The sequence below is a fragment of the Sturnira hondurensis genome, unplaced genomic scaffold, assembly GCF_014824575.4.
Source record: "Sturnira hondurensis isolate 20B ecotype Veracruz unplaced genomic scaffold, ASM1482457v3 Scaffold0014384, whole genome shotgun sequence".
NCBI classification, from domain to species: domain Eukaryota; kingdom Metazoa; phylum Chordata; class Mammalia; order Chiroptera; family Phyllostomidae; genus Sturnira; species Sturnira hondurensis.
In genome coordinates, this window is record NW_028087015.1 from 26,696,204 (window position 1) to 26,716,142 (window position 19,939).

At 45.6% G+C, this 19,939-nt stretch overlaps 1 protein-coding gene across 2 annotated transcripts in view; it reads right to left on the minus strand.

The window, feature by feature from the left end:
- PPM1H (protein phosphatase, Mg2+/Mn2+ dependent 1H) overlaps window positions 1-19,939 on the minus strand; it is a 241,855-nt gene that overhangs the window by 171,446 nt on the left and 50,470 nt on the right. The window contains exon 1 of one of the 2 annotated variants that reach the window (XM_037063063.1): window positions 1,202-1,223. The exons of the other annotated variant lie outside the window; for it this stretch is intronic. The gene's annotated coding sequence lies outside the window, so the exon portion shown is untranslated. Of the gene's footprint in view, window positions 1-1,201; window positions 1,224-19,939 lie in introns of those variants that run through there. 2 annotated transcript variants of the gene reach the window in all.

Consider the following 19,939-nt stretch of genomic DNA (forward strand, 5'->3'; position numbering starts at 1 on the left):
GAAAAAAATTAAATTTAAATTCTTCCCAACATGAGCAATGAAAGAGTGAGAAAAAATATTTTTCTGGAAGCACTGCCCTGTGGAGGCCCACAAACCGTTGCCATGCGCATCTAACACTTTCTGCCCTGCCCCAGAACCAATTTTTGCCCCTGTAGGGGTTTATCACCCCCACTGAGAATGCATAATATAAAGGACTCACCAGTGCCTTTTAATGTGACTAAAAAAACTCAGTTTGGGCAGCAGGAACAACACGTAGTAATCAGATAAATTAACATGCTCCACATATGAATACAAGTGTCAGGATGACAGAGTCCCTGAGGATTTCAACACTCTCACACTTTCTTAAAAGCCAACTTAGAACTACCTCAAAGGGCATCATCCCAGCTCCTCTCTCACTGGTACTTCCCACTGATTTTCTGAGCCTTTCAGAGGCTGCCTGAGACCACCCAGCATTATAATGACACATCCAGGCAATCTTTCTAGCCTATCATACAGACAAGGGCCCAGACAGTGAGGACTCAGTGCTCCCCGTCTGTGTGTCGCCCACAGGACAAGGCCCAGAGATTGGTCCATCCAGAGGAAGGTGTACGTACCAGAGACAGGCACAGACAAATATGTGGTTATCAGACGTGGCAGTGGAGACAGGCCCTTTCCCTGTAGTTTCTTACACAACTGGCCGACTTGGGCTCCTCTGTCATGCATAACTGTGAAGCGGAAAAGCCTTGTTTAACTGACTACACAACATTCCTTGTAAAAGTCCGCTCTTCGGCAACCATCTGCAGATGATCAAGCTCTCTCCCTGCAGCCCCAGCTCCCCCCCACCCCACCCCCGCCCGGCCCCTCGCGCAGTCTCCAGCCAGGTCTGCTCCTGCTTTAGAAGCTGGCCCCAACTTTTCCAGTCCCATTTTGCTCGATGTCTATCACTCAATTGAAAGGAAAAACGAAGTGCTGTTCACCTAAATGTTCTTAAGGCCTTAACCAAATAAGGAAATAAGTGCACCTATTACTACATACTTCAGTGCAGACAGTAACACCTTTATAATGTAACTGCTTTGGTAAAACAGAGGAGTTTAAAATCCCCCCCACCCCCGCTAGATCGGGGAAGTGAGCAGTAAAAGGGCACAAAGTAGTTTTTTATTGATCGGATTTCAAAGAGAATATCATCCAAAAGCCAGTTTTAAGAATTTCAGGTCTTCCTTACCTCTAGTCTTCACACATAAAGAGGTCTCCTGAAATGCTCCTTATTTGCCTGAAATTATATATAAATACAGAGTATTTATAAAGTATAAAGTCAAAATCTAAGCTGATAATCACGATGGGTGAAACACATCGGTGGAAGAGACACTGAAGGGGCCTTTTAAGGAAGCGACTCAGGAAGGACAGGAGCCTCCAGAAAGCACGTGGTCTTCAATCCCAGTTCCTCATTAACACGCATCCAGAAAGCATGGCAGGGGGTGGGGGTGGACACAAAAAGCGAGGTCAGGTCTCCAAATCTACGCTGGTCGCAGCTGCACCACTAGTCATGGAGTCAGTCATCTGCTCGCACGGCTGCTCCTCTCCCCGCTCCACAGGCTAAACCAAGACACTAGAGCTATTTTCAAAATGAACCCTGCAGTGACTTGCATTTTAAGCAACATGATGCATTATCTTTAATAACAGCACTGGCCACATTCGGGAGGAAGTTAACTGTCTCAGAAAATGACAGGGAAAGACTCACTCACATCTGCTGCAGCCAGTAATCTAAGCTCGGAATAGCTGCTCGCTCACACCAGTGAGCCAAACACTGGCCTCATTCCCCTTCCAAAGCCGAACTGCTCATTGTCTCAGGGAACAATCACAGATGAAAACAGCCTGCAACGCTTTGCATTCAAAACTCTGAAGTGAGGAAGCAGACCACCTGCATGAAGAGGAGCAAAGCAGTCACCTGACACCCACGCTTGGCACCGGGCCCTTCAACTCCCAAGACACAAAGCCCCACCTCAGGCGTCGCTGTGGGGCCTTCTGGCTGGGATTTCCTCCACAGGCTTCACTTCCACTTACTCAGTGAAAGTTCCAAAATTTAAACAAGAATAAGGCAGGTGCTAACAGATCTTCATAAGCACAAGGGGCTGGAAGAAAAGGCATCAAGTATGTGTGTGTCCTCTGAGGAGACAAGAGAGGGTGTTGAAGCAACAATGGAAACCTCTGAAAGTATTCCTTACAAGGCTAAAAACCTTGATAAATATTAACAGAAAACTACCAAGAAAGGCACACAGTTCAATGTCACTTAAACAGACCATTGAGGAAAATCAGAGGCGGGAATTCAGAAACAACTTGGGATGAACCATTTCTACTCTCAGATGAGGAAACTGAATTACAGGAAATCGTCCAAGTGGTTCGTGGTGTTATTCCTGATTATAAAGTGTGGACTCCCCCCCCGTCTAGTGTCACCCCCACAACTCACCACGGGAAGGTTCGGCAGGCCTTGCCCTTCTCCTTCTCCTGTGAAGGTTAAACTTATGGCAAAACCCCAACCCCTGCCTCTAGGGGGTCACGTTCCCACACCTTCTCCAATTTACAGCCACTTGAATAATTGTTGTTATTTCCTGGCCATGAGACAGCACACGTGAACACGCGGGTGGGAAGACGGAACTGCGCCTCCTCTTCTGGTTATTCAGTGCTTCGTCCTTAACCCAGCGCTTCCCCAGACTTCACCTCCACTAACACTGCACAACCTGGGAGGGAGGGAGGGTGAAACTTACACCTCCACTTTCCCAGGCAATACAACAGAGTCTCAGGCCCAACTAATCGCCATGAAAGCATGAGTAAGATGAGGTCAGAAACTTAGGCAGAGTGGTTTGCTGAGAACAGCATCAACTTAAACACCAAATAAAACTGGTTGAAATCCAAACGTGCCCCCTCACTAGCAGAATAAACTTTGAATGTTGTTTTTCACATCTGTGACTTGGGGCTAATCACCTTCCTTCCAAGGGGGATGAAGAGGATGAGCTAGACCTTTTGCAAAGTGCCTTAGGCAGTTGCAGTCTCCCTGAATGCCAGTTATCATTATAAAGCACCAAAATGAAATATTCTAATTAGCTTCCAGTCCTGGCAACTGTAACTACATAAGGTCACTTCCATCTAAACTACAGAACCTTCAGACACGGAGCTGACAAGAGGTAACATCCGCGGCTTCCCCTTCTCTGTTTGCTGTTTCCTGCTGTATCAACTTTGTGCTACTTTTCCTGAGTTGTTTTCTCCTTCTCCCCAGCACATTACATGCTTTCTATTTTCAAATGCACATCTCATTACTCTTCATTTCACTCCGAGTAGTATATATTTTAATTCCCGAGGAGAAAGCATATGGTTGTAGAGAAAGTGGCAGATGAGGAAGTGAACCCTCACCACTACGACTTCCTGGAAGGAAAAGCTCCATTTCCCTCCGGGCGAGGCACAGGCCCAAAGGCTTCCTGGGCCAGGATGTTATTCCACATCTAGGCCGCAGTGGCGCTTGCAGCAAACCGAAGTGTGCGTCCCTTTAAAGGGGGTGGCCTCAGCCCAGCTCCCGCTGATTATGGAATATAGCTCAGTACTGCCAAGTCCCCTGGCATTTTAAAAGAAGCCAAGAATCTGCATTATGTAAATTTTCTAGATTTTTCAAAACACAGTGTGGGCCAAATAACATACACCTACGAGCAAGTCTGGTCCGTGGGTCACCAGCGTTTCCCACTGTTGCCTGAAAGCCTTTGGAGGCGCGGCACACCAAACTACAGTAACCTGCTCTGGAACTTCCCGCCCGGAGGGGCAGTCAGAGCGCAAAGATCATGCATGACAGGCCTAGAAGGTGGGCTGCAGAGATGAGAACAATGTCATCTTAAACAGAACCCACTGCTGGCCACGCATGCTGCCCCCAGGAGCAGCAGGGGCCCTGGTGGTCTGAGGGTATCAGTGATCAGAAGACAGTAACAGTCATTAGTTGAAAGAGAAGACCTTCGCCGGCCAGTATGGCTCGGTTTGTTGGAGGGCCTTCCTGCATGCTGAAAGGCTGAGGGTTCAATTCCCCACTGGGGCACATACCTAGGACATGGGGCAGGGCGCACACAGGAGGCAACTGACCCATGTTTCTTTCTCACATCTCTCTCTCTCCCTCTCTTCCCCCTCCTCTCTCTCTGCCCCTCCCTCCCTCCTTTCTCTCTAAAAGCAATTTTTAAAAATGTCCTTGCATGAGGATTAAAAAATAGAGATCAATCTTCCAGGGAGTTTTTCTTCCACAAAAGAACAGATACAAGGGCGCCTGACAAGAAATCGGTGCTCTCTCTAAATCGACTCGAACGTCTGAGAGTGACAAGCGGATGCCAACGGTTCTGAGCCCCGGTGCCCATACTTCGGGCTTCCAGGCACGTGAATGACGTGTATCTTCGCGCCTCTTTCAAAGACTTTGTTTCTGATAAAACAACTCATGCTTTTCAAAATAGCACTTCTGTAAGGACAAAATTGAAAAAACTTGGAATAAAAATAAATATAAAAAAAACCTTAGCAAGCCTGACATACATTCAGCTTTTAGAAATACGTACAGACAGCTACCTTCTCTGATGAAATAAATCTAGTGATAGTAAAGAAAGTCAGCCACTGTAGTATTTTCTTTAGAAACACATGACTCACAGAATAGTCAACTTTAAAAAGTGTGCTGAGAAAATCCATTAGTCAGCTACATCAGTTATTCTCACCTAGGAGACATAACACACCACCCATTTATTCTTTATTCACTTAACACACATCATTCTTTTGAAAGCGTTTTAGTGAAAATCCAATATACAGCGAAGTTTTTGTTGTTGTTCTCCAAAGAAAAATGCTATCACGCAACCCTAAAATACTTAAAGCTTTAAATTCACTGGAACCCATTATACAAAATGAATTCTACCTACGGAGCTGTTTAAATAAAACTAATCATAACTGTAATCATCTTCTGTTATTCAGGTATGTAAGTAAACCTCACAACCCAAACATTCCTATTCAGATTTATTCACCAAAAATGCTAAGTGGTTCCGATTGTATGGCTAACCTGCCAATCATATGCATTTAAGTTATCAGGGGTGAAGTCTCAACTGATTTTCTTTCATACCTAAGGAAATATATCCACAATACTAACATTCTCCAAAAGAAAGCGAGTGTGGAAACGATACTCTATAAACCTAACAGTGGAAGTTTTTAGATTTGCTTGTTAAGTAAAAATTAACTTGGCAATATAGGATTATTGCTGCAGTTGTTACTGTTGTTTTCAGTCATAGTTTCAGTCAAAGTGAAGTAAAAGGGAGAACTGAGACTTGGGGGAAGAAGCAGGCTTGACTTTAAAGCTGTGAAAAGCTTCAGGCACGTTCTCTCCTCTGACAGAGCTGGGAAACAGTCACAGATGACGGTGAAGGTCCTTCCCCAACCAGCCAAAAGAATTCGGGGACCGAAATTCCCACAGCTTCCCCCTATCTAGGCTCCCGATGAAAACTGGTAGAATGACACATACACCTAACTAATTGTGGGACACAGGGACCTTTTCTTGTCCCACTCACAGCATCAGTGAGTGGGAAGCAATCTCCTTCCCACACTCCCCTTCCAGCACGGACCCCTCGTTTTGAGTAGTGGTTCTGTTGCGGGGCACACCCGGCTGCCAGCAGCCAGGGGAGGGGGTGCGCCTGCGTCTGGTGGGCAGGGGGGAGCACCCTGTCAAGCACCCCACAGCGCACAAGACGGCTCCCCACAACAAAGAATTATCCCACCCACAATGCCAACAGCGTCAAGGTTGAGAGACCCTGGTCTGGAGGCAACAGAAGGCGGCGGGCATTTCTCCTACAGAGCAGGCTTGCATTAAGAAAAGTCAGATACGGCAGTGTAGATGAAATACGGTGATGTGTAAGACAAATCAGCTGGCTGAAAAAAATCAGGAACAGGTATCCCATGTGAAGCAACATGATGTAAACCGAGGGTGGCCGGCTACTCAGCCAACATTCTCCTGTACACAACTGGGATTTTCTATTAACATTTGCTTATTGTATCCGGTTGCATTCATAACTTTGATGATATTTAGCATGCTCTGGTCATTGTAGATCAACCAATTTATTTTTATTTTGTAACAAAAATGTACTTAAAATTATATTAAATTTGTTTCTTATTGAAATTCATGTAGGAAAATCTTGCAAATCTAAATCTCTTTAGCCCTTAAGCTTCCTTTCCTACTGAGAAAAAAATTTCTGAATATAACCTCTCCTAAAACCAGCATCATCACACAATAGCGAAACAGATTTGCATGCACTGGATTCATGCGGCTGAAATAACTCCGAGTTGTACTGAGAAACACGCTCTGTGTGTGCACCTCAAAGAGGTCAAACCAGCAAGAAAAGGCGCAAACTGGAGTGAACTGTCTCCCCTACGTGGCCTTGGAAAATTAATTTCTATGCCTAAAAAGCTGTGATAAACTATTCTAGGATTTTCTTTAAAGGCTAAACTTTAAGATGATAATGGGAACACTCATGATGGGAAATGACAAGCTGCCGATAATACAGAGTATTTGGCAATGTGGAGCTCATAAAATGCCCCCTCCTCGTCAGGGTCGAACGAAAGCTCCTTCAGCAGAGGTGAAGAGTGTCCAACTGTCTGCTAAACCTAGTAGATGACTGTGTTTCCTTTTGTTCATTTCCTCCAATTAAAATGGTCTTGTCACTAAGAAGGCATCAGCTCAGTTGATTCAGGTGCCTCACGAGGGTCTGGTCCCCAACCTGATCTGCTCCCCAGAACAACAGCTCTCTCTGCCAAGCAGGTGACCTCCAACCACCCCACAAACTGCCTTCCTGAGACCCTCTTGTTCACGCAGCCCCCCCGCCCCCACATCGACCGGGCCCTCCCCTCTTCTGTTGCTCCGGCCAAATCGCAAAAGCCCTTCATGGTTCCGCTGCTGGTTCTAACCGACCTCTCTGCTCCTGAACCTTCCCGCGTAGATCTCACCTGACTGGAACTCCCACTGCATCCTCCGGTCCCGGCCCTTTAGCACGTCTTCTCTCTTTTCCTGATTATTAAAGGCCTTACTTCCAATAGGCTCCGCTCTCCAGTTAGAGATGAATATGAGAAGGTATATATTTCAGACTCCCATAATGTCCAGCTCAACACCCAACTTGTTCCTGACCACAGGTAACTTTCACCCATGAGGAACGGAAGAGGGTTGGACTAGAGAGGTCATGTACCTGCTGGGCCTAAGTTACTTCATAAAGCTAATCTTTCCACTCAGCACGAGAGCCCCAACCCCCCAGTAAAGTCTATAGTGAAGTTCAAGTATCCCCCCTTCTAGGCAGTCTCATCCTCAGGGCAGAGGGGAGGAGGGGGTCAGTGGAATACGAACAGCCTAGGAGAAGAGTCAAAGGAGACTTGGGTAGAATTCTGTTTTCTTCTTCCTGTGTCCCTTGACCCCAGCAAGGCTCCCTGATGCTCCCCACCCCACTGGGATGTCAATGGCACCCGCAAGCGACACCTCTGATGGTTTTAAAATTTGTCCACAGGTTCCCCAACACCCCTCCCTCCAAAAAAAATGGAGGTTACTTCTTTCCCTCCTGACTTTGGACAAGACCTAATGACTTTCTTCTAGTGTATAGAGGACGGTAGAAATGATGGCATAGGGATACATAATCAGAGACATCAAGGCTTTCCCCACCTTGCTCTTCCTTTGTGGTCGCCCACTCTGGGGAAGCCAGCTGCGGTGTGTTGAGGCATGTGGCAAGGACTGAGGTTCCCTTCTAAAACCCAGCACTAATTTGCCAGCCACGGGAATGAGCCATCTTAGACATGGACCCTCTCGTCCCATTCAAGCCTCCAGACAACTGGTCCCAGCCATTACTTGCATGGCAGCCTCATGAGACTCAGCCAGAACCTCCCAGACACACTGCACCCAGGTTCCTAACCCAGAGAAACAATGTGAGATAATAAACCTGTGGTGTACGCCACTAAGACACAGGTGTGACAAATTGCATAGCAACAAATAACACAGCACTCTTTCTCCTTCTCTATTCCACCCCTTAAAAAGGAGTCCCTTATTCTCACCCCTGAGGGACAAGCTCCTCTGACCCCAGTGTCTCGACCAGTACTTCCTAGTTCCCCCTGCAACACCCCCCCACCACCACCTCGGGGCTGCACAGACAGCACATTCCACAACTGTTTGTGCAAGAAATACTGCCCAGGGCAGCCTTGCCTGTGGCATATCCACAGGCCAGAAAAATGCACTGAAAGGCTGAGTTGACCCTCAGATGCTCAAAGAACTTAAGGCAGAGTGTGGTCATCTGTAACCTGCCTCCTGATTTTATGAGGTGTTTATGACTCAGACTGAACATAGGGTCTGGACTTGGAGCATTAAATTTGGCTCAGACTCCTGGGGAAAACCAGGAGTCACTGCCGATGGTATAGAATTCTTCTGGAGTGACAAAAAGTCGCTGGAATTAAATAAAAGTGATGGTAGCATATATACTAAATATACTAAAAACCATTGAATTGTACACTTTAAAGAGATTAATTGTATGGTATGTGAATTACATCTCAATTTTAAAATAACAACAACAACAAAAACTTATGGATGACACAGAGCAGACCTGTAGTGTCTATAACATTCACTGTGCAGCACAGAATTTCATGTTAATTTCCAGGATTTGTAAAGTCCTGCTACAAACTCTTACTGAGCTTCGGAAACTTAGACCTATGGAAATATATGCAGCACTTCATCTCTTGTCAAATGTTTCTGCATGAACATACACGTGGCTTTTGCAAATTCATCTGAATTTCTGAGATGACGGGTAAACATGTCACCAGCAATTGAAAGAACAAAAGGTCAACGATTTTCTGCTCTAGCCCCAAAACTCACACATCTGTGTAAGCCATTTTCATTCATAAAAAGAGACAGAAGAGCTACAATGTCAACAGTGACATCCAGGCACAGAGAGGTGCTCAGAGAGAAGAAAGAAGTGCCTCGTGGTTCTAGACTCAATTACAGCCTGTCTTTAAAACTGCTCAGTCACCAAGATACAGCACCAGCCACAAGGGGTGAGGGGGTGGGGGGGAGCAAGGTGGGGCCTAGCCTTCATCTAAGATCTGATCTTAATATTTTAATTCTCCTGAAACCAAGATGAATTTTACAAATGGGATAGGCGAGTATGATGTTTGTTGGGTTTCCCCCTCCCCATGAAAACACTATCATTAAACTTTTGGTACAATTTAAAATCAGTGGATGTCAATGGGTACTCTACTCAATGGTGTGAGCTGGAGGTACATTGCCCAGCTCAGTCCCTCTACCAGATGTTTGTTGCCCTACATTCATGATTTCTCTGAAAAGTTACATGTGCACACATTTTAGAAGTCACTGTGCAAAACTAGTGAGAACTGCTCTTTTGCTAAGCAAATGATAACCAAAATATTCTGCCCTTAGACCAGTCACAGTGTACGGACATTCTTTTCCCAAAGGAGCCTTCAAATCCACATACAATAGTTTCTGCATTCCTAAGTACTCTAAGAGCAAATGAAATTATTCAGTTAACAGGCACTACCATGAAATTTACATAGAAAATACACGCAAACGAGGTGCTTTATTTTAGGCAGTTATTGAACGAACCCTTCTGCAATTCTGAATTTAGACACTACTTTCTGCATATAATGCCTTATATTGGTTGGCCAAAAAGTCCATTTAGTTTTTTCTGTACAATAAAAGACACATTTTTCATTTTCACTAATAACTATTGATTTGGATATTTTGAGTATGGCAGCTATATTTTGCTATTGGCTTTTAGTGGGTAGAGGGCAGGGGTGCTGCCAAACATCTTCCAATGCATAAGGATTATTGCAGCCCCACAGCAAAGAATTACTTGGCCACAATGTCATTAATATCAAGAAACTTTGCAAACCACTTTTGACATGTTTGATCAGTCATCACAGCATCTTCTGCATACACTGCACAAATCTTTTTACGCATTTTTATCTTTCTTGAAATAATAAACATTAATATGCCAAAAATGTGTATTTTCTTCCATCTTCAATATTAAAATGACTACACAAAAATTCACCAATTTTGATAAGTTTTTTTAGTGCATGTTGATATGACAGCTGTCACAATACAATCTAATACAAATAGTTTCAAATGAAGTTCAAGACAACTAAGCACTACTAGAACCATTGTAAACACACACAAAAAAACACTCTTGATGGTGTAGCTCAGTGGATTGAGCACAGGCTGTGAACTAAGGGGTCAGGCCGCCGGTTCAATTCCCAGTCAGGACATATGCCTGGGTTGTGGGCCAGTTCCTCAGTGGGTGCCACGTGAGAGGAACCACACACTGATGTTTCTCTCCCTCTTTTTCTTGCTCCCTTCCTTCTCTCTAAAAATAAATAAATAAAATCTTAACAACAAAACAAAAGAAAATGGATTTTTTGGCCAATCCAATACATTTCCAAAGCACATTTACATACATTATTTCATTCAATCCTTCCTGGTAACAACCCTCTAATAAATAAAAATAGTACTACTTTTCTTGTAAATTTATTTTACAGTTAAGGGAACAGAAAAAGAGGTCAATGTTTCTAAGGCCAGAGACCTGGTCACTGGCACAGTTAGGACTGTATTTCAAGACGTCTCCCTTGGAGATGAAGGTCTTCCCACTATGACACATGGCCTCTAAGTGGAAGTGGTATGGAAATTAGTATCTCTCTCACAACCCTGTGGGTGCTCTACCAAAGAAGACCTCAGCTGGGATGACCCCACACAGTCTGCACATCCTCCTTAACTACACACACTCCTCCCGAGACTGGTGTCCGCTCTGTCCCCAGCCTTTGCACTGGCCCAATTCCAGGTCCTTCAGTTCTCATCACCTTCTGCTAGTCATCTGCAAGGCAATCACATTAAGGAATAAAAAGCACTATTCCATGCAGTTCCCAAGTACTCTCACCCACAAAACGACTTCTTTGATCTTTAGAACATCTCCCCAAGGTAGGCAGGTCAACACCATGATACCCAACTTAGGCAAAGGGCATATGGAGAGGTTAGACAAAGCTGGGAAATGCCCGAACAGGCTCTAGATTCCACATATTTCTACTGCAATGCCAGTGCACCTTCTATTTCCCTGTGCCTAGTAAGGTGATCCAGCACTCACCTAGTCATCTATACTCACATATTCACTGGACAAGTATTTAAGCGCTTAGTACACATCAGGTTGTGTAAAAGGTCATGGGGGCTAGAGTAGGAAACAAAACAAACATGAACTCCAGCCCCCATAAACCTGACAGTGTGTGAGGACACAGATTTAAGGAGATGATTACAAATTGTAATAACTGCCAAGAAGGAAAGTAATCAAGAGCTATGAGAGAATATAACAAGGAGCCCTAACTTACACAAAAACATTAGAGAAAACAACTTTAAGGAAGTTACATTTAAGTTGAGGCATGAAGTCAGCCAAGTAAAGAGAGAGGGAAAAGATTAGTCCTCCCAAAGGGAAATAGGCAGAGGGAACATGTGCAAAGGCCCTGAGGCAGAAAATATCTTGGAAGAGGGGTTGTGTGTTAGGAGATACAACTGAAGAGATATTCCAGAGATAGATCACAGGCCTCCCTGTAGACTCTAGAGAATATGGGGTTTTATCACAAATGTAATAGGTATGTACTAAAGGGTTTGAAGCAAAGGAATGCTGTGATCTGACTTTCAATTTTAGAAGAATATTTTGGCTGCTGTCCAGTTCAGAAAATGAATTGGAGGGGGAGAGAAATGATAGCGAGGAACCACTTAGACCACATGAGATGGTGTCTGGTACCAGATGGTAGCAACGTGAAATGGAGAGAAGTAGCTATTAGGAGAATGAAGCCTGGCCCTGGCTGGTGTGGCTCCATGGATGGAGCACTGGCCTGCAAACTGAAGGGTTGCCGGTTCGTTCCGGGTCGGGGAATAAGCCTGGGTTGTGGGCCAGGTCAGGTCCCCAGTGTGGGGCATGCAAGAGGTAACCACACCTTGATGTTCCCCTCTCTCTCTTTCTCCCTCCCATTCCCTCTATCTAAAATAAATAAATAAAATCTTAAAAAAGAGGGAGAGAGAATGAAGCCTGGACGGGCCAATCCAAAGGACCAGGGCACTGGATCTCTCAGAGCCCAAGTTATATACCTTTAATACCCTAACCTCAGATGAAGTTTAAAAGCAGGACATGAATCTGAAGTGAAGAGGTGGTCAAGTTGTCTAGGTGTTGGTGGCAGCTGGCCACCTTTAATACCGCTAGCTATCTCTGTATTACTGAGTCAAATGCATAAAGCAAACCCCTGACATTCTGCAACAACCTTTACCAAGTTCTTACCGAGACCTGGGAACTGACAAACTGGGACACAGCTGACTCGGTCCTGCTGATTCTCACAAATGCTGAGAATCATTTCCTAAGGGCAGAGATTATTTATTCCCTGTTTAGGAAGTGCCCAGGACCAAACCTGATAGACATTCTCATCTATATAGGCATGCTTTCAAATGTCTCTGTCAAAGGAAATTCAGATGGCACTGTCTTAAGAAAAGCATGAAAACATTTACATAGCTTCTTGCTTTATTGTTAATTTAGGGATGAGAAATAAACTGCCTTACCATTTTCAGTTCCAATATGGAAATGCGAAACACTTGAACGGCCACCCTTGGATTTCTGCACCAAGAGAACTGAGGAGTGGAAGGAACACCTGGGAGTGAGTAGGGGAAGAGCCACAAGCGCTCACAGCCAGATCGCCACTGTTCTGACAACACAGGCATGACTCCAGGGCAGCGATTTTCAACCTTTTTCATCTCCTGGCGATGAATACACACAAACTAATCACTACAATTCTGCAGCACACGCAAAAATACATTTTTGCTGATCTGACCCCCCCCCCAAAAAAAAGATGTAATTTTGAGTGGTTCACACCAGACAGCTGCTTTCGTATTGGTTGTTGCTATTTTTTTATTTGAAAACCTAAGGGAAAACAGGTCAGCGCCCCTGACTAAATAGTTAGGTACTGCATGTTTTAAAAATTGTTATGGCACACCAGTTGAAAATTGCTGCTCTAGGGCATGAAATTCTGAAACAGTAGAGTGTTTATGAAGTCTAAAAGCTCTGATTAGGCAATCCCCAAAAAAATCCTAATGAGAAGTGAGTGTTGCTATGGAAACCAATGAGGGTGTTGCCATGCTAAAAGCAAGAAAGGCACAGAACCAAAGACGAATATTCGCCTTGAAGGAAAAGCATGTAGGGTGAACACAGCAGGACAGTGTGGACACGTAGGTACCGTATGTTCAGTCGAGAATCCAAAGGCCAGAATAAACTGGGGATTTCAGAAGTTTTACATACAATAAAATTGGGTTTTTAGGGGAAGGCTTTTTTGTTAAAATTATCATGAAGTTTTAAATAGCAAAGTCAAGGAAGCTGTATTTCTGATACTTGAGGTTAATGGAACTTATAGCTGGTTCCTTTAAAGAAAAAATTCTTAAAAGTGAACACTGCTAAGGTAGAATGAAAGTCCAAGGTGAATAAAAAGATTGTAAAAGGCTGATTCAAAATGGGTGCATGTCACCTGGCACAGTTTTATCCTTCGTTCCAACAACTTGCAAATGTTATCACTGATTCACTGCTGGTGAACTTCTCAGGAAACCATAGAAAAGTGGGCATCACTTGAGGCCTCTGACAAGGTTCTCATGATATTCTTACTGACCAGATGGTCAGTTTGGAGAATTAATGAGCATGCCCCAAGCTTGCTGATGAGTACCCAGCTTGGGGAGGGAGGATGGCACTGACTCCTTCTCCTCTCAGCCTGAAGAACACGATCTTTGACTTGATAGCAACACAGAAGGTAAGGTTACCCATCGCCTATGTGGTTCAAAGAACGCAAGGGTGAGAACAAATTTCCTGTCCCACTGAGTCAGGATTCAATCATCTCTACAAGCTGGAGAAATATAACAGGGATCAATAACAGGTCTGAACTTGGGTCTTTAAAAACAGAGTACAAATACAGGAAGAAGAGAAGTAGGAGATGCTAGTTAAACAATCAAGAAACGAAACAAAACCATTTCCGTCATTCTTAGAAGACAGGTAAACTCAACATGCTGATACCAAAACCTCCAGTGTGACCTCAGGCTCCCGTGACAGAAGCAGTTGAGGACGATGAAGGTGATGATCCACCTTGCTCTATCCGAGGGAAATCAGCCCATATGTTGAATGATGCATTCCGTGGTTCACATCACTGCTACGGACAATACATGTGTCACCCTAAAATTCCTATGTGGAAATCCTGGCTGCCAGAGAGTGCGATGCAATTTGGAGGCGGGGTCTGGGGGAAGGGGTAGGTCACAAGGATGCAGCAATCAGTACTCTTAGAAAAGAGATCTCCAAGAGCTCCGTGCTTCTGCCTCCACAGAAGGACAGAGCAAGAAGTCAGACAGTTGTCTATGAGTTAAGAGGTAGGATCTCACCTGACACCAAATCTGCCGGAGCCTTGACCTTGGACATCCCATCCAGTTTGATATTTTTGTTAGAGCAGCGCAAGCTAAAACATCTACCCATAAAAGAAGTGGGGGAAAACTAATGTATGGAGGCAAGTAATCAAGATGGTCAAAAGACTTAAGACCACCTTCCACAAGGATGTTCAACTTAGGACAGAGAAAACACAAGAGAGCAGGCCTGGAATGACATGCTGTCACATGGATGAGGGTGTATGTAGGACCTCAGCTGTATGTCTCTGAAAGGTAGAACCATCCCTTGGACCAGAAGCCGGCCACCCAAGGTGGAATGGGGTAGCTGCAACTCTGAGTCCACCACTATATGAGGGTGCAGACGGGGGCTGGGTGCCACATAAATAATGTAGAAAAGACTGGGTAGATTTGGATGCTTTTATCGTCCCTCGCAGACAGCAAGTCTGGTGGCTAACTGCCACCTCCCACTTTTCCAGTGCACGCTCACACGCCATGGCTTCCCTTTAGCATAGCATCAGGACTGCTTGGGTCAACCTTATATGGGCCTCAAGTAAAAATTTAAGTTCCACTTCTGCAAACATGCTGTTGCCAAGTTTATCTCTTGCAGTCTCTCATCTCAAAAATGGGCATAGAGTGTTCCCTGACCTAGACTATGTATATTTTGCTCTGATTAAAACTACAGTCTATGCTCAGTCTGAGGCAACCATTCTGGAGGCACAGGCTTGGCCAAATCTTTTTAAATCTGGCTGGGTCTCCCTCTCAGGACTTAAATACTATGTGAGCAACCTGCTATCATGGGCTGTTCTTGCAGTGGTTGTGTCTGCAGGTGCACTGGCCTTCCTGGCTATTGAATGCAAACCAGGAAATCCTATCAGCACATCCTCACACAGTGAGTTGCTAAGCACCCCTGCAGAGAACGGCTGCCCCTCACCACAGAGCAGCCAACACCTTCAGCATGGGCTTCAACAGCTGCCTGAGCCCCCTCCTCTCAGCTTCATCCCTCACTGCTGATCTGTTCATAGGTCTTCCTCTCATGAACTCTGACACCCCATCACCACCTTTGGGCATGCCCGACAGTCTGAAACGCCTTCCCCACCCTTCCTCACACCCAACCGAGGGGCTGGCCCAGCTCACAAGCCATCTTCCCCGTGCCAGTGCGCCCCACCTGCTTCTACTCTCCCCGGGGGCCGGTTCCAACAGAACTAAGGATTTTCTGGCAGAGCCCTGCTGTCTGTCTCATCCCACAGCTGCAATTCCAGCCCCTCGTCCAGAACTTGGAGCAAAGCAGGCTATCAGCACATATTTACTGCATGAACAGTTTCCAAATGCTCAGCTCCCCCTAGATTATAACAAACTCCTTGAGGACAGAAAGCATTTTGTTCCAAGGTAGGGAACAATAATAGTAACTAATATCAATGGAGCTTACCATGTGCCAGGCACTCCACTAAACATGCTACATGAACTGTCTCCTTAAATTGGTCCCAACTACCTATGTGATGTATGAAATGATCCCACTTTGAGATGGAGGACAGCGGTCTTCAGGAGGTTGCTTAAGGTCATGCAGCTGGTGAGGTGCAGCCCCAGAACCCAGACCACCCTCGATCTGAAAGCACTGCCTGCCCCCGCACCTGGTGCAACCACCTGGGGGAAGACAGGATTTGACAACAGCGGTGGAGGGGAACCACACGGAAAACACAAGAAGTTAACAGAGGCTTGCTCTACCAGACATGAGGTTCCCAGTCGAGACCATAAAGTGATTACTATTATTTGTCTTCATAGGGACGGCAGCTCAGACAGTTTAAATGAAGAAGGAAGGAGTGAGTCTGACGCACTCAATTTTAATGTCTAAAACGAAATTTCATTTAGTTTTCAGTCCCTATTTCCTGTTTAAAAATGTCCCGCATGCCCGTCGGGGGGTGACACGCCACACTGCGATGGAGAGACACTTGGGGCTCCGCGGGAGGGGAAGAACCTCAGGGGGAAATGATAGGCCTCGGTTGGAGGGCTTGTTGTGAAGCAGCTGGTTTCAATTTGATGCTATTTTCTGCCTCTACTCAAGACAGAAGTAGCTTTAACACTTCATGCTTTGGTTTTCAAACTGTGTTTTGAGGAACCCTGGCGTTCCTGCGATGGGTGTCTCAGGGGAGGGTGGTGGTTGGAGGGTGGTGGTTCACGTTTCAAGAAAAATTTGTTTTCCAACAATGGTTCTTGGCGGGGGGAGGGGAGAATGGGATGGGGGCAAAAGGCAGAAAACTGTACTTGAACAACAATTAAAATAAAAAACTTTTAAAAAAGAAAAGAATGGTTCTGCTGTTTGAAAGAAAACAAAAAAAACCCCTGAAAACCCTTACTTGAAAGGTTTTGTGAGACAAGCATGTTCTCTGTTTTTTTGTATCACTGTGGAGGCAACGGGGCTGTGTTGTTGGAAGCCCACCCGTCAGTCCACCTGCGGATTTCCATCAAACAGGCTGGAGTGAGCCCGTGGGTACCAGCCTCTCATCCTCACAGAGGAGGAGGAGCGAGGGAAAGCGCACTGTTCCGATGAGTCACCGTTTAGGGGGCGGTGTTTCTTCTACGTCTTCCTTCCTCATCCTTCTCAGGAGGCTGTGGTGGGTCTTCTCTCCCTCTACCTAAAAATGGGTATCAATGCTATAATTAAACAAGGGGTTCAACCCTGGCTGCACACTAGAATTTCCTGTGGCATTTAAAAAATGTCCTATCACTGGCCAGGCTCCTCTGCAGACCAATTAAGCTGGACTCTGGGGAGCTGGGGTCTCCTCCCGGGAACTTCTGAAGACTGCCCCTCCCCCATCCCACCCTGGTGATGGGGATGGCAGCCAAGGTGGGAACCTGGATCAGACACTTCCTCTACAGTTACCTCTGCTAGAAGCAAATGTCCACAGGACTACAAACACTTTTATTACTGAAGACCTTTTGCAAAGCATATCAAATTTAAAAATGAACCTTTGGAGAATAAAATAAATTTGACTCAAATTCAAGTATGCTCCTAGATAAAAGTAGAGAGAAAAATGTGGTTTAAATGAATAATTTTACACACAATTATATATACAAGGTCTGTCCAGAAAGTCTCTAGCCATGTAATAGGAAAAGAGATACATTTATTGAAGAAGATACAAGAAACATTGCACATAAGACAATGAGGCTTCAGTCCTCTTCGAAGTAGGCACCTTGGGACCTCACACAGTTCTCCCAGCATCTCTTCCACCGTTCAAATCACTCTGCAAAACCCTTTGTTGGAATCACCATCAGCTGCCTCATGGCATTTTCCTGAATTTCATAGATGGTCTGAAATCTTTTCCCCTTCAAAGGTGATTTTAGTTTTGGGAAAAGCCACAGTCACCGGGTAACAAACCCAGTTCATTGGTAGCGGTTTGAATCAAGTCGTTAGCAACTGCAGCACAATGTTCCTTCTGCTCTGGTAGCAGAAGCCACGGAACAATTTTTGCCCTGACATGTTTCATGCCAAGGTCCTTTGTCAAAATCTCAGACACAGTAGTTTTTGGAGTTCCCAGATCAGCTTCTAGTTCCCACACTGTCAGTCGCTGGTCTCTGTTGATTGCAGCCCGTACACGTTCAACATTCTTGGGTGTTCTGCTCCTGGTGGGTCTTTCGGAACGTGAATCACTTCCAGCGGATTCTCAACCGTCTGTGAAGCATTTGTGCCACACTTTCACTTGAGCTGCCCTCACTACATCGTCCCCAGAAGCCTTCTGAATCATCCAAATAGTATCTGCAGTGGAATGTTCAAGCTTAAGCAAAATCTGATGCAGATTCATTGCTCTACTTACTCAGTCATTTTTGAATGCAATGTTGCACATGTTCACTCAATGGCATCTACCACCCCTACTGACTAGTACAGTGAAGTCGTCATTGTTCACACATGCACATCCCAGTCCACTCTCCTTGGCTGCCAAGTTACATCAATGTCACGCAAACCATTCTTGTTATATTAACAATGGCCAGATTTCTCCGGACAGGCCTCATACATATAAAATACACAAGTGATACAACTTAGCTAGTGCACTTTAGGAGAAAACAGGCATCTACTAGGAAGATACATAGCAGACTACATTTTGAAATGCTGCTGTAAAGAGGTAAAAAAATATAAATTTTCAAAGGTCAAATTTGACTGGGATTGTTGGGGAGGGAGGGCATTAGGTCTCCTCTTCATTTGGCAAATTCCTACCCATGCCAGAGATCTTAACTCGTTATTTCTTCTGTAAAGCCTTCCCTAAGCCCGAAGTCAAGACAAGGGTGTCTCTCCTCCAGGACAGGCCCCGCTGGCCTTGGAGTTTGCAGTCCTGGGCCTGGAGGCAGCACAGAAAAGGCCCTCAGTGCACTCGAGGGGACACGAGGATCATTTGATGGCACGTGTGACTGACTACTCAGGTTGGCTGTCATTTCCACGTCCTCCACATCCTCCTGTGACCGTGCATCAGCTGTAAAGGCAGCCTCATCTGCTCCTCCACCCAGGCAGGGATGAGCGCATTGTGCCATTCTGCACACTGTGCCGCCGCCGCCACCACGCCTTCCACTCCTCCGCATTCAGCTCTAGCTCTGACGCTTCTAGCTCAGCCTCTGTTTTGGCTCTGCTTCCCTCCCCAGCCCCTCAGGTGCAGACATCCCCCGCCCCAGGCTCTCTCCCAGCTGTCCCGAGATGATGAGCGTAGCACTTGGCTCCAACTACTGTGCATATGTTGAGGACCCACCATCTGTGTCTTCCACCCAGACCCTGAACCCAGATTTATGAGCTGATAGGTGCTAGTCTGCAGCACTTCAAAGCCTCAGCAGATCACGAATAAATGCATGTTACTCCTCTCAACCTCAAATGTTCTTCCTTTCTTCCTCTTATAACCCCGACCTCGGTTCACCTAACACAATTATTCACACCACTTCCCTGGTCAGAAAACTGGGAGTGTCTGTGATGGCTCTGTGGTGTCCCTTTGGCCAGGGTAAACTGTATCCCCCAGAATTCTCTAATGTGTTAGCATGGGCTGCAAGGAAGTCACTCTCGTGAGAGTCAGGGCTGGAAGGGAGGCACAGCCATCTCGCAGCACACATGCTCCCAGTACAGGGTCCAGCATAACCTAGGTGCTGCTGAGGAGGAATTTTGCAGATATAATTAGTCCCTAATCAGCTGACTTTAAAGGAGCTTACCCTGGGTAGGCTGCCTTAATCTGGGGAGAGGTGGAGGTGGGAAGAAAAAGGCAGGGAGAAGGAAGAAAAGAAAGGAGAGAGAAGGAAGGAATGAAAGGAACAGAAACAAGAAGAGGAGCCAGGGGAAGGAGAAAAGGGAGAGGGAGAAGGGAAGAGGAAAGGGAGAGAAGCAGAGAAGAGGAAAGGAAGAGAGAGAGGGAAAGAGTGCAGGAGGAAAAAAGGAGAGAGCAGGGAGGAAGGAAGAAGCAGTGACTCCCACCAGTGGGCACCAATCTTCAGCTTGAGCCTATGGGAGTCCAGCTTGCC